The sequence below is a fragment of the Vanellus vanellus genome, assembly GCF_965231255.1.
Source record: "Vanellus vanellus genome assembly, contig: HAP1_SCAFFOLD_36, whole genome shotgun sequence".
Classification (NCBI taxonomy): Eukaryota; Metazoa; Chordata; class Aves; order Charadriiformes; family Charadriidae; genus Vanellus; species Vanellus vanellus.
Window position 1 is genome coordinate 1,142,842 of NW_028127470.1, and position 25,700 is coordinate 1,168,541.

The window sequence follows — 25,700 nt, forward strand, 5'->3', positions numbered from 1 at the left end:
TGGGGACATAGATGTTATTCGGTTAATTATATCCATTGGGATCTGGCGACGGCCATCTTGCCACTTAATTCCCAAAACCTGGATTTCTTGTGCAGGTCCCTTGACCTTACCTCTTTTAATGGCAAAACCTGCTTTCAGAAGAATCTTAATTATTTTCCTACCTTTGTGGAAAACTTCTTCTGCTGAATTACCCCACACAATGATGTCATCGATGTATTGTAGGTGTTCTGGAGCTCCACCCTTCTCCAGTGCAGTCTGGATCAGTCCATGGCAAACAGTAGGGCTGTGTTTCCACCCCTGGGGCAGTCGATTCCAGGTGTACTGGACACCCCTCCAGGTGAAAGCAAACTGTGGCCTGCACTCTGCTGCTAAAGGAATAGAGAAAAAGGCATTAGCAATGTCAATTGTAGCATACCATTGGGCTGCCTTTGACTCCAGTTCATACTGAAGCTGTAGCATATCTGGCACAGCAACACTCAGTGGTGGTGTAACTTCATTCAGGCCACGATAGTCTACTGTTAATCTCCAGTCCCCATCAGACTTTCGCACTGGCCATATAGGGCTGTTAAAGGGTGAGCGAGTTTTGCTGATCACTCCTTGGCTCTCTAGCCGGCGAATCAGGTTATGGATGGGAATCGGGGAGTCTCGGTTGGTGCGATACTGTTGTCGATGCACCGTGGCAGTAGCAATTGGCACCTGTTGATCTTCAACCCTCAGCAGTCCCACAACAGAAGGGTCATCTGAAAGACCGGGTAAGGTAGACAGCTGTGTAACATCCTCAGTCTCTACAGCTGCTATACCAAAAGCCCACCGATACCCTTTTGGGTCTTTAAAATACCCTCTCTTGAGATAGTCTATGCCAAAGATGCACGGAGCATCTGGACCAGTAACAATGGGGTGTTTCTCCCATTTATTCCCAGTTAGGCTCACTTCAGCCTCTAATACAGTCAGTTCTTGAGATCCGCCTGTCACTCCAGAAATGGTGACAGTTTCTGCCCCTTTATGATTCGATGGCAATAGGGTACACTGTGCACCAGTGTCCACCAGGGCTTTATACTTTTGTGGCTCTCATGTGCCAGGCCATCGAATCCACACAGTCCAATAAACTCGGTTGTTCCTCTCCTCCTCCTGGCTGGAGGCAGGGCACCTCTAATGTTGACCGTAGTACCTACGATTATCAGATCGGTTCCTACCTGGTCCGTAGGATCGCCTACCGTAGGTTGGAGCAGCCTTCTTCCTGTAAGAATCCTTTCTCCTATCTGCTTCATTTTGCAGCTCAAGCACCCGTGCCTGTAGGGCTGAGGTAGGTTCTCCATCCCACTTCTTCATGTCTTCTCCATATTCACAGAGGCAAAACCACAGGATATCTCGCATGGGGTTTGATTTGTCTTGAGTCGGAGGGTGTTTTTTCTCTTGAGTAGTAGGGCGTTTCCTCTTAGCAGCTGCAACATGAGTCTGTACAGGGAAAGAATGGAGTTTTTCCTCCACCTTGGTTAGTTTATCAAACAGTTTATCGGTTTGCTCAACTAATTTCTGGGTCATTTGCTCTATTTTCTCAGTCAGTTTCTCAGTCATTTTCTCGGTGGTCACAGTCAGCTTTTCTATGGCTGCCACAGAAAAGGGACGAGAGAGACTGTCTTCATACTGTCGTACCTTATTAACCACTTCATTTACAGTTGGGGTGTCAGTATCAGATCCTCCCCAGACCATTGTTGACAATGTGTGGGAATATGTTGATGGTGCACTTTGTACAAACTTTTTTAGCATAGATCGTTTGCATGGCATTTCATCAGGGTCTACTATCACTTGCCCATCGCTATAAATCACCTCTCGCACAGCCAATTCTCTCAGGTACTTAATACCTTTTTCCATGGTGGTCCATTTACTTGGATGGCATTCGATATCGTCCTTAAAGGGATACCTGCGCTTTCTGGCTGACACCAGTCGCCTCCAGAGACTGAGAGTGCTTGTCTTTCTCCCAATCTCTTTATCAATCCCTCCATCCTTGGCCAGGTTTCCCAATCGCCTAGCTTCTCTGCCATCTAAATCTAGGGTATCTGCCCCACTATCCCAGCATCGGAGCAACCAGGAGACAAGTGTTTCACCTTCATGACGACTAAAGTCCTTCCTGATATTTCTCAGATCTTTCCTAGAGAAGGATTTAACAACTCCCTCTACATCTGAGTCCTCCTGTGGTGAGGCTGCCCCAGAAGGGGCCTCTCCAGCATCTGCTCTAGAAGGACTCTCGCCTTTGTTTTCAAAGGTCTCTTTCCCTTGTCTGGTCTTGAAGGACCCTCCCCTGGATCTTTTTCAGAACTCTCCCCCAAGCTATCTGACTTGAGGCGGTCTTTGTCGTAAGGGGCAGGGGAAGGAGTTGACCTCCTCTTCTTCCTCCTGGTTACCGGGGCAGCTTGTACCGATTTTGATGGAGTTTGAGTAGTTTTGGTACTGGTTGTAGTGGCTGCAGTAGGTTGTGCCGGGAGAGGCGGCGGCGTGGCTTGTGCCGCTGCGGGGGGGGGCACGGCTTGTGCCGGGACGGGCGGCGGAGGGGCCGGTGTTGTTGCGGTGGGGGGGGCGGCTACCGGTGGTGCCGGTGGTGCCGGTGCAGGCGGCGGCGGCGGAGGAGGCGCCTGTGCCGTTGCGGTGGGGGGGGCGGCTGCCGGTGGTGCCGTTGCTCCGGGGGGGGCGGCTGCGGCGGGGCCGGGCGGGGCCGCGGTTTGTGCCGCTGCAGATCGCCGAGCGGCTGCGCGGGTCTGAGTGGCGGCAGCGCACGGTCCCCTACAGCTCCCCCTGCACAGATGTTTCACATGAAACCACCCCTGCACCACATTCAGGAGCCCCAACAACAAAATCACGATCTTAACAAGGTACCAGTCCTTATCCTCAGAGCCCAAAAGGCTTCCATGCCCCAGCTCTGAGGGTGTCACATCAGCATAAGTATCAAAGGGCGAAGTAAACATTCCCCAGGTAGAACCGAAAGTATTACTAATAACAGAATCCATCACCTGATGCCCGAGATATACAGGTAGAGCCGTTACCCAACTCATCGTGTTATACATCTGAATTGCGAACCACACCAAAACAGCACCTTTAAACCTTCGCATAAAAAGACAAAGAATAAATGAAATTTGCAACACATTTAGCAGGTTAGACCAAGTTGACTGCATTAAGGTCCAACAAAGCTGTTTAAAGGCATGATACACGATTTCCTCTAAGAACGACATGATGCAAGCTGTCTGTTCTAATCTCTGAGCAAGTTGGAATTCAAACTATTTGGACAATTTATCACAGCTCTGGTGGAGCACTGTTCGGGCCCCACGTTGGGCGCCAATTAATCTGTCGTGTTTTAGGCCAAATCCACCACTGGGGACCCGAGGGACCCCAGAAGGGACCGACAGATGCTCCCCTCTACCCCTCTACAAAGAGAGAGGCAGAGGAGGAAAAAGAGACTTACGAGTTTAGAAGAAACTAAACTACTTTAATGAAATATTAATAATAAAATAAAAAGAAATAATGAAAAATATATACAAAACCGTATCAAGCTCCCGAGATGACAATCACATCACCGGCTGGCACTGGGGCAGTCCCAGGCTGGACTCAGTGACGGACGGGAACTGGATTCCGGATCTGGAGTCAGGATTGGGATCACAGGCAGACAGAGTCCTCCTCAGACGTTGGCCATTGAAGGAAGAACGCGTGACCCTTTGATCCCTCAGCTTTTCTACTGAGCATGAGGCAGATGGGATGGAATAACCTGTTGGTCAGTTTTGGGTCACCTGTCCTGTCCGCTCCTCCCTCCAGGTGGGACCCCACTATGCTTTTCCGCTTCCGACCCTCCAACGTGGCAAATGACAATGTTGGTTGGCCGTGGGGGTTATAGCAATGAGTATAAGCAGGAGCCTCTCTGCATCCCATGCCTGGGCATCAGCTATAAACATTGGTCTTATCACTCTGAGAGAGTGAACATTTTCTGCACAATATGCAGTTAATTTCAGTTGTTAGAAGAGGCCCAGCTAAGAAGCGAAGTTACTGAACAAAATTGGTTCTGTTTTACCTCAAACCAGGACATGGACTCTCTCCAGTATTTCCCCGTCTCTCTTGAAGTGGGGAGCCCAGAACTGGACACATTATTCCAGTTGTGGCCTCACCAGTGCAGAGTAGAGGGGAAGAATGACCCCCCTCCACCTACTGGCCCCAGTCAGATTCAACACTTGGCTCCAAATAGGCTGGAAAACTGTCCTTACCCCAATGCACCTCAGAAATCAATCTGCATGAACAGGGAACTGTCACTCTCTTTGCAAACTCATCACTGGGGGAGCTGGAAAAATATTTATAAAATCTATAGCTACTTAGAGTCCAGACGATAAAAAGCACAACACAGGTCCCATGAGAGAAACTGCAATGGGAAAAGGTCTTGGTTTGATTAGGTTGATGGATAACAGCTTCAAGTTAAGGGATTTCTTGAGCTACCGCAACCATTTGCTGATTGTCCTCCTCTTCCTTCCCCTTTGCTCTTCTCCTCACAAATCAATGGCAAAGGACACAAAGGGACAGACTTCCTTCATTGTATCCAAATGCCCCAGTGCTTCACATGAACACATTTTAAGGAAAAGAGCAACAGAAGTGACTGACAACATGGAAGAAGACTGGGCAATAATCCATTAAAAAAAAACCCAGACAATTAAACGACACCAGAAAATGCAATTGAAATGCCTCCTCTCTTCTTTGGCACTTGGGAAACTTCATCTGGACACTTCTCTCCCCCTCCTGGTTTCCACAGCCCAAGAAAAGACTTGCTGTGGGCCCAGCCCAAAGCCTTTGGGATGGTGAGGGGCACACAAGAGGCAGACAGAGGGAGCTGCCTCTGGTCTGCATCAAGAAGAGGAGGCTCGGGGTGGACCCAGCTGGTGACTACAGCTGAACAAATGGCACTAGGCCCAGAAGAAATCCCAGCTAGACAAAATGAAAAGATTGTCACCATGAGGCTCCTCAGACACAGCACAAGGGCCCAGAGGGGTTGTGAAGCCTGTCCTTGAGGGTACCCAAACATGACTGAACTAAGTCCCAAGCAACGGGATCCAGCTGGGGCTGCTCTGAGCAGAAGCTTGGACTGAAGACCTCCAAGCGTCTCTACCAACCTCTACGCTTCTGTGGTTCTTCGAAGGTGAGCTGTCCTGCCTTCCCCAGATGGGCAGCGACAGCCACAACCTTGTGGAAGGCGGCCTGTCACACTACCACCCAGGCCCCTACTTCAGATGAAGAGCCACTGTCAAGCACGGGGGCTTTGCCACTTGCAGGGCACTGGGTCGGTGGGAGGGCAGCCCTCCTGGAACACTGTTGCCACCACGTTGTTGAGACCCCAGCCACGGGATGAGGAGAGAGTTGGAGCCCAGGGCTCATGAGGGGAGCTGGAAGGTGGTCCCTATGCCCAAGGGGTGGCCTTTCTCTCGGGCAAGCAACATGGCAGGCAGGAGCGAGCCCCAGGAAAGAGGCTTTCGGCCCCCTCGACCCTCCTCCTCTTCCCACATTTGGGCATGTTTCAGGCCACAGCCCCCCCACGCCCAAACATACCATAGTTGGCCACACGCATCAGCCACAGTCCCAATCAACATCACAATGGCTTCCTGATGTCATCAGCCACCTCACACTGCCTGTTCTTGGGGACCTATAAAAGCAGGGGTCCCTGCAGCTGGCCCACAGTTTGTCGAGCTTCCAGGCCCTCGGATGCCAAGCATGCTTGGAAGGAAGAGGAGCTGGAGCAGCGAGGCGCATGGCTGCCCACCTTTGTGTGGAACGCCGCAGAGCCGCTCCCCGCAACCGCAGAGGAGGCAGGCTCATCCCAGGAGGAGGAAGCAGAGGCGGCACACCACTCCTGATGGCACAAGCGCGGATGACCTCGATTCTATAATCAGAGGCATGCAGCGCTTGACCATAAGCTCACCAGGAGACAGCGTGGAGCCCAAGCGCATCTGCCTGCCAGGGAACAGCCACAGCAGTGAGGCAGATGGCCGTCCACTTTGGCATGGGACGCCACAGAGCCACTCCCTGCAACCAGGGAGGAGGAAGGCACCTGCCAGGAGGAGAAAGCGCAAGCAGCGGAGGAGGAACATCAGTCCTCAAGGCACAGGTGCGAGTGACCTCGCTTCCGCGATGAACGGCACTCAGCGCATGGCTGTAAGCCCACGAGAGAACGGCGTGGAGCACAAGTGCATCTGCCTGCCAGGGAGCAGCCGGTGCAGCGAGGCGGATAGCTGCTCAGCTTGCCATGGGATGCCACAGAGCCGCTTCCGGCCACCATCGAGGAGGAAGGCACCTCCCAGGAGGAGGAAGCGCAATCGGAGAGGAGGAGGAACAACAACATCATCACCCCCCATGGCATAATTGTGACTGCCCTGGCTTCTGCAATCAAGAGCATGCAATCCACAGCATGCGATCAACTGCAACACATTTTATGTCTTTAACTTATTAAATTGGGTTGGTGAATGTAAAAGTTCTGGGACTGATCTTGCTGTTTGTGCCGTAAATAATTTAAGCAATTAAAACTCGTTCCACTTGGTTGGTGGTGCTGTTATGGCTGGAGAGACCCATAACAATTTATTGTCATTCTATCACCCGATGAGCTCTCCCCACCTGGGAAAGGGAATTGGGTAAAACAAGGAAACCCGGGAGCTGAAGTATAAACATGTTTAGTAGAGTTAGATTAGGTAATTAACATTAACAGCACATTCTCCTTTTGCTCCTCATCACTTGTTCGTAAAAAAACCTGAAAATCAAAGAAGCGGCGGTGTGTTCACACCTCCTCCCTAAGCCCGCTCCTCGCTGCGGGTGCTGCCAAAGCGATGCCAAAAGGTGGGAATTTGGGGAAAATACCCGGCACTGTATTGAAATACAGGTCCAAAAGCCCCGTGGGTGGATTTAAACCACCGCTGCCCCACGGAAGGGCTCCACGTGCGGATTCCTGCTGCAAGTCTTGCTGCTGTTCCGTATGGCTTCAAAAACCTCAAAGTTCTGACGCATAAACAGAATCTGGACCAGATTCTCTGGCACCAGGACGGCGCGCCCATGCTCCAGGGCACCTTCCCTGGCAGCGAAGGCCTGGTCTGGCAGGAGGGCGGTGGATGGGGATGGCGAGGTACTGCCAGCTCAGCCGCCCCGCGGCTGGGAAGCGATGCTCATTGTTCTGCCACCAGTGCAGCGGCTGGTGCTGCGCTTGCAGAGGGGCTCCAGGATGTAGTTTTCCAGTTGCTGGTGGATCTCGGGGTTCTCTCCATGGCGTCCTTCCCCAGAAGAATGTCGTAGCTGCTCTGAGACGGGGCGCTGGCGCATGGGTCCTTGCAACTAGGGAGCTGGCTGCCAGCATCTGCGCCTGTGGCTTTGGAATCCGAGTTTGACACCCCAAACAGGGTGGCACATGGGGACTGGTGGTTGCAAACCCACAACAGCATGGTTCTCACTGGCTGGTGCAGCTCGCTTCTCAGGCTGGGGCTGAGAAACCGCATCTCCTGGAAGCGCTACCCAAAACAGAGGCATCTTCGGGTCTGGGGTTCCCCTGATGGTGCTGGGGGTCCTTTTATGGTGTCCTGGTTTGTGCTGGATGGGCCCTTGAGGACGCTGCATGTCTGCTGCGGTGTCCTGGTGCTGTAGTAAAATCCCTAACATGGGTTCAATTACAGCATGTCTGCCTTTACCAAAGACAGCAAACTCTCCTTTGGAGCAGGGAATTTGAACACAGAGAAAGGCATTATGTGCAATCTACTCCTTGGTGTATGGATTGGACAGGGAATCAGTCAAAAGAGAAGATAGGAAAAATTAATTTGCCTCCTGCTTGGATGGCAGAAATCTACAAGAGGCAATAGAAGTCGGATGGTTGAAGAAGATCTTGCTTGGCTTTGAATTTGCCCGGACCAGATGGCTGCAAAGCCTATTGCGAAACCCAGTCATTTTTGTGATCGTAGTGATTTTTGTTTGTGTTTTGTTTGGATGTCTTAAGAGCATCGTTATCAAGCGATCATCTTAACCTTATGTATTAGTATGTGTATTAGGAAATGAGGCTCACTGAAGTACAGAAAGACTTGGGTAAGTCTCAAGGGGGGGGGGGGGGGAATTGTTGTAGTAAAATTGGCATAAACTAGGAAAATGAAATGTAAACTGTAATTGAAGCAACAAAGGAAACCTGCTGCTGCTCAAGCCCTCGATACTGCCCCAACTCTATTTATTTACCTAATGTCAAAATAGAGAAATAGTTAGTAGACACGATTTCTCTATGATTCAGTTAAGGAACTACCCAGCAGACAGTGTAGCACTGTTGATAAGCAGGGTATTCCTATCAAGAGAGCGACGAACTGTAGGCCTGGTCAGCAAACCCAGAAACCCACTTGGAACTGCCAAGATGAGAGGAAAAGCAGGTAAAAGGTGGTTCCGGCCGGGGGGAGATGGTGACCACCGGCTCATTGACCACCTCCCCAAATGATACCACCTATTAAAAAGAAGGAAAAAGAAGACAGAGTCTGCACACTCATTTACTCATTTACCCAATCATTAGAGGGAATAACAGTGACTATGTATTAATTGTTTGAATATGTAATAATCAATGTGTAAAAGTGGACTTTTGGAACTAAGGTGTGAGCGCTCCCATTTTGGGACAAGCACCCATTTCTGCACATTAATGGCATAAACTTAGAAATACCTCTGCTCTGTGTGTTATTGGCTTGCCCAGCAGGTAAAGAACCCAGATTTGGGAGGACAGTGGGGTGTCCGTAAGGGGTCCTGGGCGGCGCTTATCGGGTCCTGGGAGGGACTCTTGCAGGCCAGAGGGAGTCTGGGGCAGCCCTTCAAGGATCTGGGGGTCCCCTCTGGTGCCTCTGGGGAGGGTTTTGTGGCTGGAGAGGGCTGAGCTGGTTTCAAGAGGTGCTTCCTCCCTTTCCCCAGCCCACCCAGCTCCCCCGACACCACCCCCCCCAGGCTGGTGGGTGCCAGCAGTGCCAGCCTGTCCCAACCCGGGCACTGAGGGGGGCACAGCCCCAGCCGCGGGATGGGAGGAGGAACCATAGCACCAGGGATAAAACGTTGGTCTCTATTTCTTTAATATTTCCCATGGGGAGCACCCCAGGGTTCCGCGGCTGCACCACAGATGGTGCCATGAGGGACTCCAACATCCCCCCCTGTGGAAAGATTACTAAAAATGATCAATAATACAGCATTGGTCACACGTTAAGGAATGGTATACAATCAAAAGGCTTCTGTGTGAGCCGACTCGGGCAGGATGCAGGAATGACCACAAGACCACGGATGAAAGACAAAGAACAAATGTGATCTCAATACCTCGCGAATCGGGGAGTCTCCCCAGCAACGCCCGGACAGAGGGACACACGCAGGGGATGCAGGTGCCACAAGGCGGGAGAAAGTCCTTGTTAGCAGCAGCGTGAGCTCCAACTCGCTCTTCTCGCCTGCTTTTCAAGGGTTCAAGCAGGCGTAGTTTTCCACTGTGCTCTGACCTTCTTCAAGACCAAGGCAGTGATCTCCCATATGCCAGATAAGGTGTCCCTAAGCCCATCCCAGGCTCACGGTATCTAAGTGCAGATATTCCATCTGCGAGCACACGGGGCTGAATTAGTGTGATAGATGTGTTGTCCAGCACCCCAGGTGCGCGTCACTTGAGCGTGTTTACAGTCCTCCTCGCCAATCTTCTGTTACTTTCCCACATTCCACCCCCTCGCTCAAGAGACCGCTTCTGCTGGGGCTGACAAAGTTGGAAATGTTCATTCAAACTTGTGGGGTGTAATACAGAGTAATTTACAGAGGCATGAAATAAACACACATAAAAAAAGAAATAAACAACTCTCTAAAGTAAAGCTTTGAATCAGGTGTCCCATTCCTCCTGTCAAGAAATTAAACCCCTCAGCCAGCCAGGCACCGCCAGTACGTTGTTTCACTGGATGCATTAAGTCCTGGAGGATTTTGAATGTCTTGCTTCATGCTGACTGCTTCCTCAGTTATGTTGGAACAACACGTGTTTTCAAAGTCGAAGCAGCATTTCTGACGTCGAGGGAGGAAACAGTCCACCATCAGTTGGGTTTGTAATATTCATTGGCGTACAGCTGTTACCTACTCAGAAGAGAGAGCAATGAGAGACATTAATACCAAAACCACTTTGCACAGTGTAGTTCTATAGTACAGCTGCTGGGGTTGATGTGCCACGGAAACAAGTTACCAAAAGACCTGCAGCTGCTAATCTTCCCTTGATACAAAAGGCAGATGAGTTAGTGACAGTAGAGGCTGACCAAATCTAAGTATTTGCCTGTTGGTTTGTCAGAGATGTACCCAGGGCATGCGCTTGTAGCACAAGACTACACAGCACGAGTGGCCAACCTGTGATAGGGGAGAAAAGCAGCAGTGTCATCTCCTTCCAGTGACACATAGACGTCGCTCCAGCTCCTTCAGCCAATATTACTCTAGATTTGATACCCTCATGTGGGCTAATTGCCCATACAGACTGGAGAGCTGTGGCGCGCACTTTTTCAGATGGAACTTCAACGTGATGTTGTGTTTGCAACACCGTTCCGATGCCGTCTCCTCTAGATAAGACGCAGGTATTTGTCGAAGATACCTGAAATACAAGAACTCGAGAATCTGATACTAATAAGTGATGTCAAATAAGAGGGGAAGTTGGGGTATAATGTATTGTGGAGCCTTGTAATGCCTTGGACCAAAATCCTACAGGTTCTTTCTCATTTCTTGTCCCAATCATCTGCCACAATCCCGAGAGTGTATCATCTGGACTTGTTCCTTCTAATTCAAAAGGATATCCTTGCTTAGGAGTGCATAATTGCAAATGCTCAATCAAAGCATTTTTGCAGGCATCAGAGGCTTCTTGTTGCTTGGTCCCCTGCCAGAAAACTTTCTTCCTCATTATTTTCTGCAGAAGGCACATTAATATCACCAAATGTGGGAAAAAGTTCTCCAATACCCTAAAAGTCCCCCAAAGGTCTGTAACTCTTTTACTGCGATGGGCACAGGAAGCTGCTGGGCTGTTTGCTGTACCCGATTTGGTATTCCTCTCATCTGTCCATGCCAAACTATTCCCCAAAATTGTACAGTAGTACTCGGACCCTGTACTCTCTTGGCATTCATTGCCCAGCCTCAGTCCTGCAAATGCGCTTTCAGCAATTTGGCAGCTGCTTCACTTTCTTGTTATGACTCGGCCAGAATCAATAGATCATCAATAGAACGGTAACCAGTAACAGTCCCCGAGCATAGTGCTAAATCAGCTGCTGTCATTAGGCGGCAAATGGAGGGACTGTGTGTGTATCCCTGAGGCAATACTCGGAAAGTACAGTGCTTTTGTTTCCAGGTCACACCTTGCAGTGAGGGGGCAGGCAGGGTGGAGGGGGGTGAGGAGTTGGTGGTGGGGCAGGGGGCGGTTGGCTTTTTTGCATAAACACTAACTTTTGCCATCGTCGAAACCTTTTTGATGCTGTGATCCCATCTATTTCTGGTCGGGGGATACTGGCTTGCACAAGATTATTCCACATTTGTTTCCTTGTAACCTGTGCTGTAACTCCCCCCGGTTTTGCCGGCTTTACTTTATTCACCACCTGCACAGATGGTCCCGAAATTGCAGCCCCAATTTCCCTCAAGGTGTTTCCTAGGGCACCTACAGTACCCACAGCATTTGTCACATGGGGTTTAGTGAGGCAGGCGGTCCCCTCACAAACTGCACTTTGATACTTCTCGTCACTGCTAAACTCTCCGGATTGCACCCTGTACCCAACACATGAGCCATCCCCACCTGCTGCACCAAATTAGTACCTTTCTCCATTGCACACCAGTTTCTGAGGGACGACACTGATCCAACGGGTTCTGTATATGCTGCTGAAACTGCTGCGTACAACCACCGATACAACATCGGTGCAATAATGTCTCGCCTGGCAGGACCTCTGACATTTTGCAGCTGAGCATATCCTCATTGTGTCTGATCATCAATGGCTATAAGGCTTACTAAATCTTTTCCACCTGCTGATAAAAGAATAGATGTAGCTCTACTACCCCAAGATTGCAAAATCCATGCCGGCATGCCTTCCTCACTCTTTTACTGATACATCTCTAAAAACTCCCTTAAATCTTTCAGAGTTCCTCATCTACATCCTCCTCATTAACAGGAGGTCCCTAGCAGGTACCTGCGAGCACGGCACCCACGTTGGTCTGCCTGCTGACCCTGGCCCCTAAGCCGGCTCCTGTCCCACCCAAAGCAGCAGGCAAGTCCACCTCCTCGCCTTCCCACACGGCCCTTCCTGAAGAACCCGCGTCTCTCCACTGCAGCTCTCCTGCTGTGCCATTTACCCACCACACCTCCACGGTCCCAGTGTGGTCACAGCCTGGTAATCACGTGCAGACTTCTGGCCCTGCTGGTGGTACTCCGTGCAGTGTGCAGGAGCGTGCCAGGCATGTCAGGGAGGTACCAGCTGGGCTGGTTTCCCACCCGGGAAGGGTGTGAGAGTTCAGGGGGCTGCACGTCTTTGCGCTGTGGGGTATGTGTGGACTCCATCTCTCCTGCCCCTACAAGGAGTTCTGGGATGACACATGGGGTGTGCACAATCCCTTTAGATTGATCCACGCCAGGCACAGGCCAGTCAGTCCAGCTGGGAACAGCCCCAGAGCTCTTGATTTTGTATTTCTAGGTGCATATCGGCAGCTGAGAAGCCACCCAGCCCCTTGGCTAACTGCCACCGCTACAGCCGCTGCTCCCAGCATCTGCCCCTCTGCTGCGGTACCAGCCTGTAGTGCCAGGGAGGAAGAAAGAAAAGTGTATGATCATATGGAGAGGGAGAAGGCAGAGATACCCCACAGGCATCGCTCAGGCCACCCGCGGTGGGAGGGATCTGCTTGCGAGAGAGCCTCAAGGTGTCTGTGAAGTGGGAGAGGCCCCTGATGCCCAAGCCCAGGAGAAGGTCCCAGGTACAGCTGGTCAGCCTGGGGCTGAGTCAGGTGGGGCTGAGACCTTGGCTGTCCCATAGTGGTGTGCCCCCTCAGGGCAAGGCATCTCGGGGCAGGACATGCTCTCCAGTTTGGAAAGAGGAAGCTACAGCCATCAGAGGGATCCCTCTGCCTTCAGCCAGGACTTCTACAGCCCCCGTGGAAAGCCAATTCTGGGTGCCCAGGCAGTCCCCTTGGGGGTCAGGGAGGTCCAGCCTAAAGCCGGCCTCCAAAACCTCCTTCTGTCTGACGAGTGGTGTCAGATATATCCCCTCCTTCCCCCAGGGCTGCCCTCAGTGGAGGGATGGGTCCTGGAGCCAGGGGAAGCACCATCCCTTCTTGGACACAGTTACCAGGGGAGCTGCCTCTGCTGCTCTCCACACAGCCTGTTCTCAGTGACGTGCTGGAGTACGTTCCTCTGTGCCTGATGCAGCTCCAGCCTTCTGAGGACTTGGGCGGCTCGTGGAGAAAGGTGGCTGCAACAAGAGGGCAACATCATCCCTCTGCCGGAGACCCCTTCTTGCCACCTCAAGTCCACACGCCCACCCTGTCCCACATCTACCCATCCTTTAACCCTGCGGGTGGGTTTTGGGCCTTGGCTTGGGAGGGCAATCCACATCATGCCCATGGTAGGAGACATCAGAGAGTGTCCTGTGCAACCCCAGGACGCAGGGACCCCCTGGGCATCTCTGCGGGGTCATGGCTGCTCGACTGCCCCAGGCTGTGGCCCGAGTCAGCGCACGCTTACTCAGGCTGGAGTCTCTGCAGCTGGGCTGCTGCTGCCATCTCCTCTGCGGGGAGAGGCTTTCCAGCCTTCCTCCACCTCTGGCTGACCTCCTTTCTCCTGGGCTGGGCTGGAGGGTGGGGAGTCCAAGTGCCTCCAGTGCCGAGTGCCTGCCGAGGAGGAGACGCTCTCAGCAAACCAGACAGCAAACAGAGGTGCCCTTTCCCAGAGGACCTCCTGAAAGGAGCCTGCAGCGGGACCTGGGAGCCGGGAGACTCGGCACCACGTGCCCGTCCTCACGGATGGCGGCTGCTTTGCCCCTCGCACCCTGCCGCCCACCTCTCCTGCACGGGGCTGAGCAGGCAAAGCCCTGCCCTGCAGCTGGGGGTCAGTCCTGCTCCCACCCCCACAGACCTGCCACCCCGGCTGCCGCGACAGAGAGGGTGGCTGCTGTCTCAGCGCTGTCAATGGCTGCCCGTACCTGGGGCAGCTGTCGGTCCTCCCCTGCAGACCAGGCTTCCCACGCCCCCCATTCGGCCCTCGCTTGTTCCTGCCGCTCCTGTCATGGCATCTTCAACCCGTCCCACTCTGCAGACAGCTCCTGACCTCCTGGAGGGCAGGGAAACGCAGCAGGAGGCAGGATTAGTCTTGGCTCCTGGAGGGGCTTCCTTTGGCTCTGACCCGTGTTGGTGCCCCTGCCTCAGCCGCTCGGTCGGCAGCGCTTTGCCCCTGACAGATCAGGGGCCGTGGAGTCATGCCAGGCTCCTCAAGTCCTGGCAAAACACAGCAGAGTGACCAAGACCTCCACTGCCAACCACCTGGAAAGGACTCGCACATTTTCCATAGCCCCTGTCCACAGTAAGGTGTTCCCTGACCACTCAGGGGGCAATAAAAGGCAGGAAGGGCGTGCAGCACCTTCCTTGTCATGAAGCAGATCTGAAGGAGGTGACAATGAATGCAGGCCAAGGGATCCTCTCAGGATGGCTCTCTGCACAAAGAGGCCTTTGCCGAGTCTCAGACAGCACAGCAGTTAAAGCAAGGCAGGGCACGTACCTGCGGTGCTCTCTTGCAGTTTTCAGAGGATGGGAGGGCCACGGTGGGCCTGGCTGGAGGAGCTGGTGCCTGCCTGCCCGCCTCCTTGGTCCTGAGGGAGCTGCCTGGACACGGGGGGAGCGCACTGCAAAGAGACACCAGGAAGAGGCGACATGAGCACGGGGCAGGTTGGCCTCCCGTGTGCATCTGGGATCAAAGCTTCCCAGGCTGGCAGAAGAAGCGGGGGAGGTGGGGCCGTTTCCCATGGCAAGGGGGGATGAGCCCTGAGCCCCTTCAGGCGGATGGGAGAGGACTGCACCTCAGGTCTGCTGTAAGGGCAAGCAAAGTGATGCGGGGTGCACTCAGCATCTGCCGTCTTCCCCACTCAGAGGCCTGCGATGAGGCAAACAAGCTCATGAAAACCATATGGCACGTGTTGGGGACCTCCAGAGTCCCTACAGCCACAGTGTCCAAAGGGGATGGCTCTCCTGCATGGCTGCAACTTAAACCTGGAAAGCAAACGATGACACAGGCTTGAAGAGGGCTGACCCCTACCCTCTGCAGCTCCCCAGCACTAGTCCTCCTGGCTGTCGTGTGAGGCGTGGCATCCCTCTCCCTTTGGGGCCATGCACGCCTTTTATTGGCAATCTCCCCCCAACACCAGAAAACTTGCCTCTCCGTGTCCTCTCCATCTGCACTTGGTTCTCTCTGCTGGCAATGACGGCAGGCTGGCTGCGAGAAATGCGATCACGATGCCCAGTCACTCCAGGAGAATACACACGCAGCCCAAACTCAGCATTAGTTAAACAGAAAGCAGTCCCTTCCGGACTGATCCCTGACTCGACGCCTAGTGTTGAGCCCCTACAACGCGTGCTCCTAAGCAGGAGCTGGCAAGCCACCCGCTCGCTCGCTCGAGGGCTGCAGAAGAACGGCACTCACTTTGGGAATGCGTGGGGAACAAGCAGCTCAGCTCCAAGCTGACGGCCACAGTGCAGCAGCCCTCCCTCGCGCTTGCTGCTTGCCCTCAGCTCAGGGAAAAGGGATGCTCTTTGCAGCTCCCTGCCCAAAACTCCTCTCCGACGTGCTCCTGCTCTGCCTGTCAGCAAGGGTCCCCCAGCACAGCCCCGCTGCCTCCCGACCCCGCTCCTGGCTGTGCAGCAGATCTGAAGGGAAGCAGTAGGGAGCCCCTCAGCAGTGCCCAGCAGTGCCCAGGCCTCGCCGGGAAGTCCTGGCAATGCTGCTTTGCTGGGGTGACCCCCCTGTGCCATCAGCCTGCGTCACGTGAAGGTGTGTTATGACACCTGCAGGGAGGGGGCACAGCTGGGTAGAGAGGAAATAGGTTTCCCATCTTGTCCTGGGAATCAGCAATCCCCCTTTTCCCCAGTCCTTTTCCAAAAATCCCGACTGCCCCCTGCACCAGTATGTCTCTGCCACTGGCAGCCCGTCCGGGCAGGTGGGGTTTAGGGATGGGCTGCGGCTGGGCAGTTACGAGAGAGGGCATCGAATGCCTCTGGGATGCATCGGCCCCTCCAGTGTGCTCCAACACTCCTCTCCGCTGCGTGTGGCTGCTGCGGCAGGAGTAGGATGGGATTTACGGCACTGCTTTTGCCTGGGACGGAGTTAGTTTGCTCCACAGCAGCCCAAATGGTGCCCTGTTTTGGATCCGTGACCAAAACAGTCCTGATAACACAACGCACTTTTAGCTGTCGATGAACAGGGCTTGCACAGCAGCAAGGCCTTCTCTGCCTCTCATGCTGACCCACCAGCAACTAGCCTGGGGGTGGGCAAGAAGCTGGGAGAGGACACAGACGGGACAGCTGACCCCAACTGACCAAAGGGATATACCACGCCATAGGACGTCGTGCTCAGCAATAAAAGTTGGGGAAAGATAGAGCAAGGTGTTGGGGGAAGGTCTGTTGAAGGTTTTCGCGTTTGTCCTTCCAAGTGACTGTTATGAGTGATGGAGCCCTGAACATAATGAGTAGCAAAAGGTGCAGTTGCTCTAAATTTTGGCATCTGCTGTCATCTCAGTTGGACAAAGGAATTTCCCAACAACCTCCAAGGAGATGCCCCTAGATGTTGCCCCATTTCTCACAGTTGCTCCCTTAGAGCTTGCAGTTCCCTGCACGTACCCTGGACCAACTCAGTACCTCCCATGTCACCAGGTGTTTGTGTCTGAGCAGCTCACCACTGCCCTCCACCTCCAGTCATTAGCAGCAGAGCCCAGACAAGGAGCTCCCATGAGGGCAGCTGTGTTGTGCACACCTGAGCTGAGGCAAGAGGAATCCCACCTCCTTTGACAGATTTGTGGTGTGCATGGGAGGAAACCAAGTCCCCTCCTATCCCCAGGACTGAAAACACCACAAAAGGTGCCTCAATTGACTCAGCTGAATCCCTTCCCTCCTCAGGGGTAAAGGAGATCCCTCCCTGGCACTGTCTGGTTGTCCTGCCTAACGATGGGACAAGACAAGACAATTCTCATGCCCAGCTGCTTTCCTGGAAGGAGAAATGACACTGCTGGAAAGAAGCCTTTGACCCCGGCTGAGAAAGGGAACATCAGTGATTCCTTCCACAAAAGGAGCAAGGAGACAATTCTGAGAGAATGAGGTAACTTCAGAAGGCGGCCACCCAGCAACCAAGAAAAACAAGAAATCAAGAGACCACCAACCAGAATGAAGCGATTGCACTTGGGCATTGGGTGATGGGTGGTATTTTCTGGGGAATCTGTCTGTAAGGGTATAATTGGGGTGCACAATCTGCAGTAGGGGTCCCTCCCTGGAGGCAACAGCTCAAACTGCTCTGTGTGTCGGGTAAATAAACCACCGAGTTACTCAGCAGACTGGCAACTCGTCTTCTGCGAGGGGCAACCTGGGGCTGAGCCCTGTTGGGGTGGTACACATAATTCCTACCACAGTCTCACTGGCAGCTGCGTAATTCCTGAAACAACAAGCCAGAGGCTTCTCCTGCCCTAACACCTACTCAAACACAGATGACATTACAAGCAGCTGTGCAAGCCAGGTCCTGCTCCTGCCCTCAGGCAGGCACCTCTTCAGGCACATGGGACAGCACAAGCACATGAAAAAGCCAGGTGTGACCTTCTACACTATCACCTACTCACCCAGCTGTGGCAGCACAAGCAGCTGCACAAGCCAGGGCCTTCTCCTGCCTTAAATCCTGCTCAGCCACCAGTGACATCACAAGCACCTGCACAGCAGGAGCACCCTTACTGCCAACCCCCAAGATTTTGCCCCTCCATCTCCCTCTCCATTTCTGTCTCCCACTTGCCCAGGCTCTCCCCTCTCCCAGGCACCTTTCTCACCCGCTCCATGACATCCCAACATCTCCAGCTGTCGCTGTGTTTGTGTGGCAGATGGTACCTCAGAAGCATTGTCCCAGCCACATCACCTGCATCTCCTTCTGCTCTCATCATTACTGCGCCAGCTGTCTGATGAGCTTTTGCACCTCATGCACCCTCTCATCCTGCCTCTCTTCTGCTCTTAAACCTGCAAGAGAAGTGACAGCCAGGCGGTGCCCCCTCTGTGGCATCTTACCAGCACCTGCCTGAGATGCACAGCTGGTGGGAACTGTCACCATCAGCCCCAGCATGGCGGGAAGTCTTCTCCTGGCACAGCAACAGCTCTGGCCGTGCTTGGTGCGTACCGTGCTTCCTGAAGGAGAACCACAGCACTCAGTGCCTCCTGGGAAGAGCTGATTTGAAGGCAGCTTTGCCGCAGGTCCCCAGGCCGCTCCAGGGGTTCTTCCTCTGCCCCGGCTCAGCCACAGGTCCCACATCTGGCTCCTTCCAGCAGGATTTTGCAGAGCCTGTTCCAGCTGTGAGCACCGGGCCAAGGGCTCAGGGCACAAACAGCCCCCACCCCCCAAGGCCCAGCCCACAATGCGACTCTGTCCCCAAACTACTACACCTGCCAAACAGGCTCTCCCGCTACCGCAATGATCTTCCCTTTTAAGAAGAGCTTATGTAGTCGCACACCATGAGAGGGCGATTTGGGCTTCAGCCCCAGAACAAAAGAATTCCCATTACAGAATCTCAGCCAACACCTCCAGGAGCCTCTTGTCAGCGACCCACAAACACTGTGTTGCAAAGAAAGCTGACAGCTAATGCAAAGTATTATAATATAATATAATAACAAAGTATTATACTATGTATAATACAAAGTATATGACAGCTAATACAAAGTATCTTTTACTGTCATTACCACCGGTCTGAAACATCTCCAAACCATCACTCACAGATGTCAACGTGGACATCTCTGCCTGACAAGAGACGACCGGCCCCAAAACTGGATCTTAGGGTGTCCTGGCTCTACTGAAGCCAAACCATTTAGAATAAGGATACAAACAAGTTTCAGAGAAAGCAGCATAGTTAGTGAAAGAGGTGAGAAATGTGATGTGTCTCAGCCACCCCTAATTTCACAGGAAGTTTCAAGAGTTTTTGGTTTTTTTTCTTTTTTAATCACTGCCCAGCACAAGTCAAAAAGCACACACCCGCTCTTTTAAGGAGAACGGAAAACTACAAGAGTAGGACTGTCAAGATCTGAGCAGCTCAACCACTGCCACAGCATTTTCTGTCCCTATGAGCAGTCGTGCCCCATTCTGAGTGTCCTGGTTTGAGGTAAAACAGAACCAATTTTGTTTAGTAACTTCGCTTCTTAGCTGGGCCTCTTCTAACTCCTGAAGTTAACTGCATATTGTGCAGACAGTTCACTCTCTCAGAATGATAAGGCCAATTGTTTATAGCTGATGCCCAGGCATGGGATGCAGAGAGGCTCCTGCTTATACTTATTGCTATAACCCCCAAGGCCAACCAACTTTGTTATTTGCCCCGTCGGAGGGTCAGAAGCAGAAAAGCACAGTCGGGTCCCATCTGTAGGGAGGAGCGGACAGGACAGGTGACCCAAAACTGACCAACAGGGTATTCCATCCCACTACCTCATGCTCAGTATAAAAGCTGAGGGATCAAAGGGTCACGGGCTCTTCCTTCAATGGCCGACGTCTGAGGAGGACTCTGTTCGTCTGCCTGTGATCCCCATCAGTAATCCATTTCCGGAATCCAGTTCCCGTCCGTCACTGAGTCCAGCCTGGGACTGCCCCAGTGCCAGCCGGTGTTGCGATTGTCATCTCGGGAGCTTGATACAGTTTTGTATATATTTTTCATTATTGCTTTTTATTTTATTATTAGTATTTCACAGAATCACAGAATCACAGAATCACAGAATCATCAGAGTTGGAAGGGACCTCTAGAGATCATCTAGTCCAACTCCCCTGCTAAAGCAGGATTGCCTAGAGCACATTACTCAGGACCGTGTGGGAAGGCGAGGAGGTGGACTTGCCTGCTGCTCGGGGTGGGACAGGAGCCGGCTTAGGGCCAGGGTCAGCAGGCAGACCAACGTGGGTGCCGTGCTCGCAGGTACCTGCTAGGGACCTCCTGTTAATGAGGAGGATGTAGATGAGGAACTCTGAAAGATTTAAGGGAGTTTTTAGAGATGTATCAGTAAAAGAGTGAGGAAGGCATGCCGGCATGGATTTTGCAATCTTGGGGTAGTAGAGCTACATCTATTCTTTTATCAGCAGGTGGAAAAGATTTAGTAAGCCTTATAGCCATTGATGATCAGACACAATGAGGATATGCTCAGCTGCAAAATGTCAGAGGTCCTGCCAGGCGAGACATTATTGCACCGATGTTGTATCGGTGGTTGTGCGCAGCAGTTTCAGCAGCATATACAGAACCCGTTGGATCAGTGTCGTCCCTCAGAAACTGGTGTGCAATGGAGAAAGGTACTAATTTGGTGCAGCAGGTGGGGATGGCTCATGTGTTGGGTACAGGGTGCAATCCGGAGAGTTTAGCAGTGACGAGAAGTATCAAAGTGCAGTTTGTGAGAGGAGCGCCTGCCTCACTAAACCCCACGTGACAAATGCTGTGGGTAATGTAGGTGCCCTAGGAAAGACCTTGAGGGAAATTGGGGCTGCAATTTCGGGACCATCTGTGCAGGTGGTGAATAAAGTAAAGCCGGCAAAACCGGGGGGAGTTACAGCACAGGTTACAAGGAAACAAATGTGGAATAATCTTGTGCAAGCCAGTATCCCCCGACCAGAAATAGATGGGATCACAGCATCAAAAAGTCTTGTGGTCGTTCCTGCGTCCTGCCCGAGTCGGCTCACACAGAAGCCTTTTGATTGTATACCATTCCTTAACGTGTGACCAATGCTGTATTATTGATCATTTTTAGTAATCTTTCCACAGGGGGGGATGTTAGAGTCCCTCATGGCACCATCTGTGGTGCAGCCGCGGAAACCTGGGGTGCTCCCCATGGGAAATGTTAAAGAAATAGAGACCAACGTTTTATCCCTGGTGCTATGGTTCCTCCTCCCATCCCGCGGCTGGGGCTGTGCCCCCCTCAGTGCCCGACCCAGTGGGACAGGCTGGCACTGCTGGCACCCACCAACCTGGGGGGGTGGTGGTGTCGGGGGAGCTGGGTGGGCTGGGGAAAGGGAGGAAGCACCTCTTGAAACCAGCTCGGCCCTCTCCAGACACAAAACCCTCCCCAGAGGCACCAGAGGGGACCCCCAGATCCTTGAAGGGCTGCCCCAGACTCCCTCTGGCCTGCAAGAGTCCCCCCCAGGACCCCATAAGGGCAGCCCAGGACCCCTTACAGTCAGCCCAGTGGCGTCCCAAATCTAGGTTCTTTACCTGCTGGGCAAGCCAATAACACACAGAGCAGAGGTATTTCTAATTTTATGCCATTAATGTGCAGAAATGGGTGCTTGTCCCAAAACAGGAGCGCTCACACCTTAGTTCCAAAAGTCCACTTTTACACATTGATTATTACATATTCAAACAATTAATACATAGTCACTGTTATTCCCTCTAATGATTGGGTAAATGAGTAAATGAGTGTGCAGTCTCTGTCTTCTTTTTCCTTCTTTTTAATAGGTGGTATCATTTGGGGAGGTGGTCAATGAGTCGGTGGTCACCATCTCCCCCCGGCCGGAACCACCTTTTACCTGCTTTTCCTCTGATCTTGGCAGTTCCAAGTGGCTTTCTGGGTTTGCTGACCAGGCCTACAGTTCGTCGCTCTCTTGATAGGAATACCCTGCTTATCAACAGTGCTACACTGTCTGCTGGGTAGTTCCTTAACTGAATCATAGAGAAATCGTGTCTACTAACTATTTCTCTATTTTGACATTAGGTAAATAAATAGAGTTGGGGCAGTATAGAGGACTTGAGCAGCAGCAGGTTTCCTTTGTTGCTTCAATTACAGTTTACATTTAATTTTCCTAGTTTATGCCAATTTTACTACAACAATTCCCCCCCCCTTGAGACTTACCCAAGTCTTTCTGTACTTCAGTGAGCCTCATTTCCTAATACACATACTAATACATAAGGTTAAGATGATCGCTTGATAACGATGCTCTTAAGACATCCAAACAAAACACAAACAAAAATCACTACGATCACAAAAATGACTGGGTTTCGCAACAGGCTTTGCAGCCATCTGGTCCGGGCAAACTCAAAGCCAAGCAAGATCTTCTTCAACCATCCGACTTCTATTGCCTCTTGTAGATTTCTGCCATCCAAGCAGGAGGCAAATTAATTTTTCCTATCTTCTCTTTTGACTGATTCCCTGTCCAATCCATACACCAAGGAGTAGATTGCACATAATGCCTTTCTCTGTGTTCAAATTCCCTGCTCCAAAGGAGAGTTTGCTGTCTTTGGTAAAGGCAGACATGCTGTAATTGAACCCATGTTAGGGATTTTACTACAGCACCAGGACACCGCAGCGGACACGCAGTGTCCTCAAGGGCCCATCCAGCACAAACCAGGACACCATAAAAGGACCCCCAGCACCATCAGGGGACCCCCAGACCCGAAGATGCCTCTGTTTTGGGTAGCGCTTCCAGGAGATGCGGTTTCTCAGCCCCAGCCTGAGAAGCGAGCTGCACCGCCAGTGAGAACCATGCTGTTGTGGGTTTGCAACCACCAGTCCCCATCTGCCACCCAGTTTGGGGTGTCAAACTCGGATTCCAAAGCCACAGGCGCAGATGCTGGCAGCCAGCTGCCTGCTCGCAAGGACCCATGTGCCAGCGCCCCGTCTCAGAGCAGCTACGACATCCTTCTGGGGAAGGACGCCATGGAGAGAACCCCGAGATCCACCAGCAACTGGAAAACTACATCCTGGAGCCCCTCTGCAAGCGCAGCACCAGCCGCTGCACTGGTGGCAGAACAATGAGCATTGCTTCCCAGCCGCGGGGCGGCTGAGCCGGCAGTACCTCGCCATCCCCACCACCGTCCTCCTGCCAGACCAGGCCTTCGCTGCCAGGGAAGGTGCCCTGGAGCATGGGTGCGCCGTCCTGGTGCCAGAGAATCTGGTCCAGATTCTGTTTATGCGTCAGAACTTTGAGGTTTTTGAAGCCATACGGAACAGCAGCAAGACTTGCAGCAGGAATCCGCACGTGGAGCCCTTCCGTGGGGCAGTGGTGGTTTAAATCCACCCGCGGGGCTTTTGGACCTGTATTTCAATACCGTGCCAGGTATTTTCCCCAAACTCCCACCTTTTGGCATCGCTTTGGCAGCACCCGCAGCGAGGAGCGGGCTTAGGGAGGAGGTGTGAACACACCGCCGCTTCTTTGATTTTCAGTTTTTTTTACGAACAAGTGATGAGGAGCAAAAGGAGAATGTGCTGTTAATGTTAATTACCTAATCTAACTCTACTAAACATGTTTATACTTCAGCTCCCGGGTTTCCTTGTTTTACCCAATTCCCTTTCCCAGGTGGGGAGGGCACATCGGGTGATAGAATGACAATAAATTGTTATGGGTCTCTCCAGCCATAACAGCACCACCAACCAAGTGGAACGAGTTTTAATTGCTTAAATTATTTATGGCACAAACAGCAAGATCAGTCCCAGAACTTTTACATTCACCAACTTAGTTAATAAGTTAATTTAATAAGTTAAATTTAATAAGTTAAAGACATAAAATGTGTTGCAGTTGATCGCATGCTGTGGATTGCATGCTCTTGATTGCAGAAGCCAGGGCAGTCACAATTATGCCATGGGGGGTGATGATGTTGTTGTTCCTCCTCCTCTCCGATTGCGCTTCCTCCTCCTGGGAGGCGCCTTCCCCTTTCATGGTGGCCGGAAGCGGCTCTGTGGCATCCCACGGCAAGCTGAGCACCTATCCGCCTCCCTGCGCCGGCTGCTCCCTGGCAGGCAGATGCACTTGTGCTCCACGCCGTTCTCTCGTGGGCTTACAGCCATGTGCTGAGTGCCGTTCATCGCGGAAGCGAGGTCACTCGCACCTGTGCCATGAGGACTGATGTTCCTCCCCCGCTGCTTGCGCTTTCTCCTCCTGGCAGGTGCCTTCCTCCTCCCTGGTTGCAGGGAGTGGCTCTGTGGCCAAAGTGGACGGCCATCTGCCTCACTGCTCTGGTTGTTCCCTGGCAGGCAGATGCGCTTGGGCTCCACGCTGTCTCCTGGTGAGCTTATGGTGAGGCGCTCCATGCCTCTGATTATAATATCGAGGTCAGCCGTGCTTCTGTCATCTCCTGGTGAGCTTATGGTCAAGCGCTCCATGCCTCTGATTATAGAATCGAGGTCAGCCGCGCTTGTGTCATCTCCTGGTGAGCTTATGGTGAGGCGCTCCATGCCTCTGATTATAGAATCGAGGTCAGCCGCGCTTGTGTCATCTCCTGGTGAGCTTATGGTGAGGCGCTCCATGCCTCTGATTATAGAATCGAGGTCAGCCGCGCTTGTGTCATCTCCTGGTGAGCTTATGGTGAGGCGCTCCATGCCTCTGATTATAGAATCGAGGTCATCCGCACTTGTGCCATCAGGAGTGGTGTGCCGCCTCTGCTTCCTCCTCCTGGGATGAGCCTGCCTCCTCTGCGGTTGCGGGGAGCGGCTCTGCGGCGTTCCACACAAAGGTGGGCAGCCATGCGCCTCGCTGCTCCAGCTCCTCTTCCTTCCAAGCATGCTTGGCATCCGAGGGCCTGGAAGCTTGGCAAACTGTGGGCCAGCTGCAGGGACCCCTGCTTTTATAGGTCCCCAAGAACAGGCAGTGTGAGGTGGCTGATGACATCAGGAAGCCATTGTGATGTTGATTGGGACTGTGGCTGATGCATGTGGCCAACTATGGTATGTTTGGGCGGGGGGGAGCTGTGGCCTGAAACGTGCCCAAATGTGGGAAGAGGAGGAGGGTCGAGGGGGCCAAAAGCCTCTTTCCTGGGGCTCACTCCTGCCCACCATGTTGCTTGCCCGAGAGGGCAACAGTGTTCCAGGAGGGCTGGGGGTCCTCAGTGCCCTCCCACCGACCCAGTGCCCTGCAAGTGGCAAAGCCCCCCATGCTTGATAGTGGCTCTTCATCTGAAGTAAGGGCCTGGGTGGTAGTGTGACAGGCCGCCTTCCACAAGGTTGTGGCTGTCGCTGCCCATCTGGGGAAGGCAGGACAGCTCACCTTCGAAGAACCACAGAAGCGTAGAGGTTGGTAGAGACGTTTGGAGGTCTTCAGTCCAAGCTTCTGCTCAGAGCAGCCCCAGCTGGATCCCGTGCTTGGAACTTAGTTCAGTCATGTTTGGGTACCTTCAAGGACAGGCTTCACAACCCCTCTGGGCTGTGCTGTGTCTGAGGAGCCTCATGGTGACAATCTTTTCATTTTGTCTAGCTGGGATTTCTTCTGGGCCTAGTGCCACTTGTTCAGCTGTAGTCACCAGCTGGGTCCACCCCGAGCCTCCTCTTCTTGATGCAGACCAGAGGCAGCTCCCTCTGCCTGCCTCTTGTGTGCCCCTCACCATCCCAAAGGTTTTGGGCTGGGCCCACAGCAAGTCTTTTCTTGGGCTGTGGAAACCAGGAGGGGGAGAGAAGTGTCCAGATGAAGTTTCCCAAGTGCCAAAGAAGAGAGGAGGCATTTCAATTGCATTTTCTGGTGTTGTTTAATTGTCTGGGGTTTTTTTAAA

At 52.7% G+C, this 25,700-nt stretch overlaps 1 protein-coding gene and 1 pseudogene across 2 annotated transcripts in view; one reads left to right on the forward strand and one right to left on the reverse strand.

Moving 5' to 3' along the window:
• Positions 1-25,700, forward strand: part of LOC309685242 (protein ELYS-like) — a gene marked incomplete at its 3' end in the record, with an annotated part of 238,044 nt that overhangs the window by 73,528 nt on the left and 138,816 nt on the right. The window lies entirely within an intron of this gene.
• Positions 17,068-25,700, reverse strand: part of LOC309685235 (olfactory receptor 14J1-like) — a 54,912-nt pseudogene continuing 46,279 nt past the window's right edge. The window contains exon 2 of the transcript in view: positions 17,068-17,079. The product of the transcript in view is annotated as an olfactory receptor 14J1-like (transcript). The remainder of the gene's footprint in view (positions 17,080-25,700) is intronic.